Raw genomic sequence first — 10,846 nt, 5'->3', positions numbered from 1 at the left:
GACGACTAACACCGGGGATCCTGTTGTGTTTCCAGACCCGAGGAAGGCAGTCAAGAAGTAGGTTTTTTCATCCGCTTTCATTGACATAGCGCTATATTTTCTTGATTTTCCAATGCATCCGTTTAGCTTGTCACATTGTCTTCTGTCATCGCCCCCCACGTGGCAACTACTGTTCTCCAAATGATTTTTTCCTTCCTTTTTAAGTGTATGGCAACTCCTATTGTTTTTTACATGCCAACTGGAATCTAGGCCAAATGGTAACTTTAATGTACCTAATGGCAACTGCCATCTTTACCGTTGGCTTGTGAGCTCATCCCACACCTAGGTTTGAAATTGCATTCATGGCAGATCAGACATTTTTATCATTTTTCAAGTTGGCTAACATGGCAACTGCTGCTGGATGGCAACTGCTAATTATGACACATGGCAACTCACGTTCCCCTTACATGGCAACTACCATCTTTTCCACTTGTTTTTCATTTTTTTAAGATTTCTACCAAGGCAAACATATTTTTGTTCATTTTAATACCTTTTTCATGTGCTTTTTTTGCAGGGTGAAGAAGACTACTACGCGCGGGGCCAAGCATATCAGTAAGGACCCGCTCGAACGCCTGCATTCAAAGTTGTCAACAGGGGGCAACTCAGATGTACATGAGGCACCAGGCGACAATACTACTGCTGCACCGTTGACCGCTCCCACCAACTCTGATGCAAGTGGCCGACCATCTCCGCCGGCTGCAGATGTGCAAGCTAGAACAACAGGCATCCGTACATCAGGGAGTGACGAGTCGGTATCTGCCAGGACAGCTGAAATATTGCCAACTCTTCTGGCAATGAAGGATGCTGCTATGAGCCATGCCACCCCATCAGCAAGCGTTGAAGTGGACGCTCCCAAGACGAACCTAAGCAAGTAAGATTCCTGCTCATCTGACACTGATTCCAAGCACGTGCGTGGTGGCACTCCCGTGTCCACGACAGAAGCGGCTGAGGCGGCAGTTCACAAGGATATGCCATCTACAGGTGAGAGTCCTGGCACAACAGCTCCAGCTCCTGTCGGTGCAGATACTGCTAAGGTGACTGTTTCGCGTGCTGGTCTTCCACCTAGGCATCGTAGCCCCCGCAAGCAACCAACAGACATACCCAATGCACCGGCTGTAGCTAGGAGCAGGAGAGACGAGTCTGGTTGTGTTCCTGCGTCCACACTGTTCCCGCCACCTGCCAAAAGCAATGTGATGGAGAAACCGGAAGACCGGAGCACAACTGATGCAGGTGTCAAGCCGGGCACGAGTGATGCAGGTGAAAAACCGGAGCAGACTACGCCTTTACCCGCAGTGGAAATCCCCAGCATAAATCTGCGCACTTCCAGGCTCCCAGTCAATGTCGGTGTCCCCTACAGCCCAAATAAGAAGATTGTCATGAAAGCTGCGGCTGATACCGCTGACAACACGCCCCACCCTGCAAATAAGGCCGATCATTCTATAGCGGCCGATTCAGATATGTTTGTCGGTCTTTCACCCTTGGATTCTGCCCCGCAAGTCATTCGTGGTCCGGCCAGTAGGAATGAGAGGCACCCAATGGCCTTTACCCCACCGAGCTTCAGCCTTGGCATCAGTCAAGATCAACCGGTGGTGCAAGATCCTATGCCAGTTGCCTTTGCTTTCCCAGGAGGCATGCCCGCAATGATGGCGCAGCCAATGGTCGAGGGCAGGAAGGCTGTCAAGTTCGCAGAGCCGATTGTGCAAGGTACACTTGTCATGTCCTTATGATTTTTCTTGTATACATCTTTGTAGTTTGACTTTTGTCCCAATCATATTTTTTGGGGGTTCTCACTTGTGATGGCAACTGGATTTGATGCACCATGTCACCTACATTTTTTTGCTGCCATGCTGCATTTGACATTGGGGCAACAACGTGGCAACTGAAGTTGATTCAACATGGCAACTGTAGTTGCTGTCACATGGCAAATACAGTGCATTACACATGGCAACTGGATTTGCCACACCATGTCACCTGCATTTTTTGTTTCCATGCTGCATTTTTTCATACGGCAATCACATGGCAAGTGGAGTTGACACAACATGGCAACTGTAGTTGCTGTGACATGGCAACTACAGTCCAACTAGATGGCAACTACAGTGCAACTACATGGCAATTGTAGTTGCTATGACATGGCCACTGTAGTTGGACCACACATGGCAACTGCCCCACTTTTTCTACCTACATCTCACATCATGCACCCTATCTTCTCACAATCCATCTGTTTTTGATTTTCTAGGTATCCTAACCCACTTTTTTTATCATTGCAGCCACCCCTGAGGAGATTTCACCGTCACTTGACGAAGCTTACCACATGATTGAGGAGGCAGCATTGCAGAGGAGGTCCTCACGAGGGCAAGGGCAATCGTTCCAACGTGTCTGCAGATACGGTATCTGAGGATACCATTAGGAGTGCCACTCCTGGTTCTGTGAGGCAGCAGAGGGTAGTTCACCCACCTCCCGCGGAAGACTACGAGCCCGAATTCAGGGCCACTAAGGAATAGAACCAGCTGTACGATATCGTCAAGCGGTTTGGAAATGCGAGGGCCAGCAGCAAGCACATGAAGGAGTTGAAAGCGTAAATGAACACACCCCATAATCTCTCATTTTTCTTTGCTCCTTTTTTACCATTCATCTTCTTCGTACTTTCTATACACGACCCGCTTACGTTTTAGTTCTTTCATATTTTTTTTACTTAGTAGGCATGATTCTTCCATGTCATATCGTTTTCATACAGCTTATGTTTGGACAGAACCAAAGTCATTCAATGCGGAGCGACGTACCTCGAGCTGGGTGATCTTGCCGAGTCCGTGAGGTCAAACGGTAAAATGTCGACGAATGTAGTTGCATGCGGGATCGACTACATCAACAATCACACCGATGTGTGTGCCGACAAGATAATCATGCATTACAGTGTGACCTGCAAAATATGGGATGGTGACTTCCACCACAAAATCCCGAGGAAGAATTTTGCTCAACACGGTGAATTCAAGCTCACACTGAAGAAATATGTGAGTACTCCTTCCCTGTCTGCAATGTTTTTTCACATGGTGTGGTTTTTTGCCATCATTTGCACTTGTGTTTATGTGGCAGATGTTTTCATGTGGCAACATTTGCCGTGCACACTGACTTCTTGATTTTTGCATCCCGTGCAAACTATGTGGCAACTTGATAGTAAAATACACGGCACATTTTGTTCATACATGGACGGCAACTTTCTTTCAACTACCCCCACCCATAACCAAACATTCTACGTGATTCTATTTTTTTGTCTCTCTGTTGTTCTTTATGTGAACTTTGCTTCTCATTTCTTCACTTTTAAATGCAGGTCATGTTCCCCATGTTCCAGGAGCTTGCACCACATGACCCACACGACAAGTGTGGTCACCACTATGCGATCTGTCTTGACCTGAAGAACCAACGTTTTGAGGTGCTTTATTCAATCCGTTCGGAAGCTGATGCAGACCTTACTACGCATGCCGAATTCTTCATTAACAACCTCAAAGAGACATGGAACCGTCACTACGAACATTCAAAGGTCCAGATCAGGCATTTCCCGACTGAGTATGTGGCGACTGCGAAGCAAGGGAACAAGTAATTTCTTCCTTCCTTCATGTGCCATTTACATCAATCCAACCCCTCTTTTGTTGTCACATCTGAATTGAAGTCTATCTTTGTTACGTCTGTCCTTTTTGTGTGTTCACCTGACTCTTTTCCTCGTGCAGGACGGACTGTGGCTTTCACGCGCTGGAATACTTTGCAAAGTGGGAAGGCAGAATTGTCCCCCCTATCACAGCTGCAACGGTCGTTGAGCTCCGGAAAATGTACACATGGAACTGGTTGACGAATGAAGATTTCAACAAGCGGTCCGGAGCACGCGAGTTCGTGGAGGAAGCTGTCAAGAAAGTCTTCAAGAAGTACAAGTGATCACGTGGCATTACACACCGGACGCATACCTTACATTCTGTTGCCGAGGAATGTAAGGTACTATCTCTTTGTTCTCGTCGAAAACTATGTTTGTGTGCTATGTTATGACTGCAACCCCGCATAGCCTACTATGTAGTGGTGGTGTGTGAGCGACATTTGAATAGTTTCTGTAATATATGTGTGGACGTGAACCTATTTTAGGCGTTACAACAGATATGTTTTTATGTTTATCATTATTACAATGGTTTCATCGTTTCTAGCACCGGTTTGCTGTTTCGAATGCGTCTACGATGTTTTAAAAAAGATGGCAAATGTAGTTCATCAGACATGGGTAGTGAAAGTCATCGTCGTTTTTCATTTTGGCTGTTTTGCTTCTTCTTTTTCATTGCTAACTGCACCGGCTGGCATGGGTAGGTTGATCATGTAGCCACAACCTTTGCTGCGGTTTATGCACGTTACGCTTTTTCCAACTTGTTTCCCATACATTGCACACAACACACTATGTGTCTCTAAACCGCGTCGTATTGTCATGGAAATATATGCCATGCAGAGTCATTACAAATAACATGGCATATTTTTAGTACAGCTAACATGGCAGATACAGTACAAACAACATGGCAGATCCAGCATAATTAACATGGCAAATACAGTACAACTAACATGGCAGATCCAGTACAACTAAAATGGCAGATCCAGTACAACTAGCATGGCATATTTAGTATAAAATAGCATGGCATATTTAGTATAAAATAGCATGACATATTTAGTATAAAATAGCATGGCAGACTAACTACACATAACATGGCAGATTAACTACACATAACATGGCAGATTAAGTACCCATAACATGGCAACTGCATTTATCCATTCAATGAATTTTCCTTCCACTTCTGATGCCCCTCAAGAGTCATTCTCCCAATTTTTTTTAAAAGATTCTCATCATCTAGGGTACAAAACAAAATGTCCACAAGGACCATGTCACATCGCCGCAATTTTTGCTCATGGATTGCCCGCCCCTTTCTTCGTTTTCTTGTGTTTTGCTTGGATCTCCAATCCCGACTTGTACCTTATCTCTCTTGGACGACCCTTTGTGATAGAACGGGGTGGGTTCCTGACCTGGGTCTGTGTGCTTGCTGTTCCAGATCCTATCTCTGAGTTTTCAGATGATGGCCCTGTGGATGAAGGCACACTTGATGTGCGGGGGAACCGGTGTAAGGCTTCCTCAGCTTTCCTCTTCTTGATCTCATCAAGCTCTCTTTTCAGTGCCTTCCTGTGTTTTTATGCGACTCTCGCTGTCTCATCACTATTGCACGCTTCATCAATTAGCTCAGCATAGTTCTTTGTCAGCACAACGTGCCTCACGACTTCCATGGTTGACTCAGGTCTCTTGTCATGCACAGCCAGAACTGCGTGTGTTGTCTGCGGCACCAACGCGTCGTCAGCGTCCCAAGTCCATCGCCGCCTTATGAAATGGAGGGGCATCCGTGTCACAGCGTTCATGTCCATTACTTTTAGTATGTGACAGCACACAATGCCGTCCCGTTCGAACTTGCAGCATTGGCAGTAGTACTCGCCTTCGCCTATCGAGGCTTTGACGAAGTAGTTCCTTCCTTTGTCTGGGTCTTCAGGTTCTGAATCCGACATGCCCAAAATAGAACACACCTTGAACGTATGTTCGTCCACCTGGAAAGCCGCGAACATGCTGGCACGCTTTATTTCTTCCTGGAATCTGCAAGTTTTGTGTGTTTTCTGTTAAACTATCATGCGCTCTTTTCTTGTACCACCTTATGTTGTCATGGAAATAGAAATACATTTTGTTTGAACATGGCAAACATAGTTCATTGAACATGGAAAATATAGTACGTTGAACATGGCAAATATAGTACGTTGAACATGGCAAATGTAGTACACTAGACATGGCAAATGCAGCACACTAGTCATGGCAACTGTAGTACACTAGACATGGCAACTGTAGTACATTTTCAACTGGACATCATCATTTTTCCACACCAACATTCCCCAATGGAAGCACATTGGTAAAACATGGCAACTGCCCTTTTATTTAAACATGGCATCTACAGTTGAGTAAACATGGCAATTGCATTTCAACAAACATGGCAGATGCATTTTATTAAACATGGCAACTGCATTTCAGCATATGTGTCACCAATATAACATTTTTTCTAGTTGACATTGGCATTTGCATGCCAACATGCCCCAATGGAAGCACAGTGCATTAAACATGGCAACTGCACTTCATTCAACAAGGAAAATGCACCCGAGCAAGCATGGCAAAACAGAATTTTCATTGAACATGGCAACATGCAGCTGAGTAAGCATGGCAAACAGTATTTCATTAAACATGGCAACTGCATATCATGGCAACTGCATTGCACTCTATAAGGCACCTACTGACTTGGTGCTTTTTCTGCAAATAAGACTGTAACGCAACTGACTTACTTGTTAAAGATCTTGTTGGTGTATATCTTGCTCATTTGCCTCTCTATTGGTAAATATGTTAGCAATTTTGGCTGCTTTAGTGCCGTGGTCGCTTCTTGCTGTAGCTCATATCCCAGATTTTTTTGTTGCAAAGCTGTGTACTGCTTGGCAAACTGTAGCAATGAGTTTCCAGGGCTGACGTACCGCTTCAAAACAGCATTGAACCCCTCGTTGCGCTGCGTAGTCTGCGGAAAGGGGAAGAAGCACTGCATGAAGTAGGCCGGCACCCAGTACATTCGCTTCTCCCACAGGCTAACAAGAGTTTCGTTGTCTTGGACTTGATGTGTTTCAGTCATGGCCATCCAGCTCCTTTCAAACTCCTCCACCGTTAAGCTGTGGTCCACGCACAGCTCGAATGCCTTATGTTGCTCTCGACGGTCAGCAAAGAATGGTCCTAGCGTCTCCTTAGCCTTCTTTATAATGTGCCACCTGCAGTGCCTGTGCACTGCCAATGGAAAGACCTCCTCTATGCCTGCACGCATGCTGAAATCTTGGTCTGTTATTATGTTCATCAGAGCAAGTCCATCCATGCACTCCAAGAAGGTCTTGAACATCCAAACGTACCCATCCGTGTCTTCGTTCCGGACGAGCCCGCAGCCGAACTACAACAACTGATTGTGGTTATTTATTCCTATGAACGGAGCACATGGCATCTTGTACATATTGGTGAGGTACGTCGTGTCGAATGAAATGCAATCTCGGAAATGTTTGTAGGCTCTCCTTGCAGCACCATCCACCCAATACATGTTCCTGACACGGTCCTCATCGTCCAACCTTATCCTGTAGAAGAAATCTGGATCTTCCTTCGCTTTCTCATCGAAGTAGGCCATTGTGGCCTCTATGTCTGCCAACTTGCTCTCTCTACGGTACTTGGCCTGTAGGTTTGTGACGTCAGCTGGTATGTACGGCATGCTACTCAGAGTCCCCTTTTTGTTGTGGATGAGAGATAGTATCTGTACCATTCTTGATGGACCGACGTTACAATCATGTAGCAGCTTTACGAATTGCCTTTCGACGGGGGTGAACCCTCTGTGGGCGGTCAGAAATTTTACCAGGTCGAACTTCTTTATGAGTTGGTGGTTGTGCTCGTCAAAATATTCATTGACCACCCACTGTGCTCCATCTACGTTTAGCTTACACCGGACAGGGCACTCAGTCTTGAGAATGATACCTCTCTTTCATTCCGGAACGACAGGCGCAACACCTTTCCCCTTATTGTTCCTCCGTGCCTTGTGGCACCTCATCTCACCTCTGCTGTACTCGTTAGTTTTCTTAATTTTCCTATGGTACTCGGTGTTGACCGCAAATCCATGGAACTTTGCATATGTCTGGTAGTATTCCTTTGCTTCTTCAAACGATTCAAATCTCTACCCAATGTACAGTGGCTGAGGTACCACGATCTCTGATTGCCCACCATCTTCATCCCCTTGTGCGTCGTCGTCAGTTTCATCATTCACTTCAGTATCGGTGGCAGTTCCATCTACTTGAGTGTTGCCAGTGCTTGTGTTCAAAGGGGTGCTTGTCGGCATTGCTGGAATGATTGCCATTCCCGACTCTGACTCGAAATTGTTTGCGGCATGATTGTCTACTGGCTGGTGGAACGCGTCTTCCGTGCGCTCAGAGCTCCCCACAGTAGATGTCCCCGCGCCGCTGTTCAGTGTAGTTGTAGGCCCTGTAATAGAAAAAACAGGTATGAGAGTAAGATTTTTGTTTGGATAACTTGTGTATCGCAACGGATCACACCATCTTCGAGTGATTTGGCATGACATCATTTCAAACAGCAAGCCGTGAGTCTGCGCGTGGACATGTATGGCAGCTGTAGCTGTCCAGTCATGGCGGCTACTGTTCAACAAACATGGCAACTATTGTTTTGCCTACAAATAACTACAAATAACAAATGTAGTTCTGTTTTTTGTGGTTCAATTTTTTTCCTTACCTTGTTGTGCTGCATTTGACCATCTTGTGTGGTCTGTGACACCATAATGACGTGCTCCACCTGCAATTTGTGAAGCTTGCCATGAGACGTTTGCCGGGTTACCACCAGCGTAATAACCTGTAAGCATAGTAGTGGTTGGTCAATTCATGGCAAATGCAGTTTGTGCTAGCACGGCAACTGCAGTTGCCCCTGATGTGGCAACTGCAGTTTTACTAGCATGGCAACTGTAGTTGCATCGGTATGGCAACCGCAGTTGTTCCTTCATGGCAACTGCAGTTGCCATGGCATGGCAAATGTAGTTGCACTGGCATGGCAACTGCAGTTGTTCCTCCATGGCAACTGCAGGTGTCCAGGGATGGCAACAACAGTTGTCCAGGGATGACAAGTGTAGTTTTTAATTCATGGCAATTGTAGATGTCCAGTCATGGCAATTGTAGTTGTCAACTATGCTCCTTCTGCTAATTAAGCATCCGCAACTTCACTTTTTTATGGACTCACCTGTGTATGACGTCGATGACAGGTACATGGGTGCTGCCTGATGCAATGTGCTGCATGAAGGCTCTGCATTTTCACCCGTCATAACTCGTGAGTCCTTTTGCCAGTTTTTTTGCATGTTCATTTTTCATGTCCACAGCAGTATGTGCTCTTTTTTCGTTTTGCATTACCTTGATTAGCCATACTAGCTAGTTGAAGTTGGCTGCCCGTACATTTGTCAGTGTTAGCGCCTTGTGACTGAACTTGCCATGGGGCCCCCCTAAGAGTGTTTTGGTCATAAGGACCTGCGAAAAAATGATAGTGTATGACATAAGTAGAATGTCATCTTCATCGTTGCGAAGATGGCAACTGTTCTCCTCTTTTGTTATCACGCATCATACCTACACCTGCATACTGTTCTAGTAGTGGCAGCAACGGCCCTGCAGAGATGAGTTGACTGTACTCTGATGCATGCCAAGGGGGCGTTTCTGGCCTTTGAGAACCCCAAGCATCAGCGCCATCTTCGTGATTCATTCTTTCCGTGTCTCGCTTCTTTCCGATGTGTTCTCAATCACTGGATGAACAAGAAGGCATCAACAATCCACAAGAATTGTATTCTTCTGCTGCTTGCACATAGAAGATAGGGATGGCAAGCAACAGGTCAAAATAGGTGGCAACTACTGACAACGAAAGGTGGCAACTGTCGTTATACACAAGTGGCAATTAATTTTTCCCACCCCCTTCATTCCAAAAATTGTCCTTCCTGCCCTTTTTTAGGGATTCCTACTCATCCATTTCATACCCAACTACTTGCGTCAATTAAACTATGAACTTAAGTTAATCTCAAACGTAGTACATGGCAAATCTGGTGTATTCTGCCTGGCAATTGCGAATATACACTGAACCATGCAGTGTTCTACCCCTATTGCATGGACCCAGTACAAGATCGGGAGATTTTTAGCCTTAAGGATGAGAAGGATGAGATCGGGAGATTTCACCTGGTTTTAGATGATCGTCTCTGGAGGGCTGGGTTGGGGGGGGGGGGGGGGGGGGGGGGGGGTTGGGGGTGTGGTTTGCGGTGGGAGCGCCCTACGGATCTACCCTGGTTGCCATGGCAACCAGAGATGGCCGGCGACGGAGGTCGGGGTTCGAGAGGTGGGGGACGATGGTGGCAGACGAGAGAGGGGATGGATCGGAGGCCGGGAACGGCTGGGTCGTGCGGGTAACGGTTCGTCTGGCCCGGATGGGGCAGTGCGGGCGGGGTTGCCACACACCGGACGTGCGGGCCATGCTTTTGTGCGCGCGGACGTGGTCGTGCGGGCCGGTTCCCGTCCATGCCACACGAGGCGTGCGGGCGGGTTCCCGTCCATGCCACACGTGTGGCAGTTATTCGGACCCTAATTTATATGTACTTTAATTTCAATTATCATATTGCTAATCCAAAATGCTAAAATTTTCATACTGCCAGTTCTCATAGAAATAACCACATCCATTTCCCGCGGCAACACGCATGGAGTCATCTCTAGTTTAGACAAATCAACTATGTTTTGCTTCTGATAATTCTAACTAATAAGATTCAAAGCAAGGAAGAATATCATGCCCAATGTGCTTTTTTGATATGTACATTCCCATGACATGTCACTATCTGATAGCCGTGAAAGATCAATTCTTCTTTTCCTTTTTTGTATATGCATCCAAGATTAATACTAGCTTTTACATAGTGTAAGATTTGCTTGATTGCGCTCATATGTTTGATTGTCGGATTCTCCATAGTGCAATATCTGCAATACGTTGTTTCTTTTTTACAAAGTACAATAGGTTATTAGTTAGTGTTATCTTTAGCAATTAATAGTTTCACATACTTAATATTTTTTTAGAGGAAAAGGGCTCAAAGCCCCGGTTCCAATTGGATTGCCAAAAGAAACCAGACAAGATTCAGTACGATTACAAGAACGCGGGGGGGGGGGGGGGAAC

The sequence above is a fragment of the Triticum urartu genome, chromosome 7, assembly GCF_003073215.2.
Source record: "Triticum urartu cultivar G1812 chromosome 7, Tu2.1, whole genome shotgun sequence".
Lineage (NCBI taxonomy): Eukaryota > Viridiplantae > Streptophyta > Magnoliopsida > Poales > Poaceae > Triticum > Triticum urartu.
Note: the sequence above shows the minus strand (reverse complement) of the source record.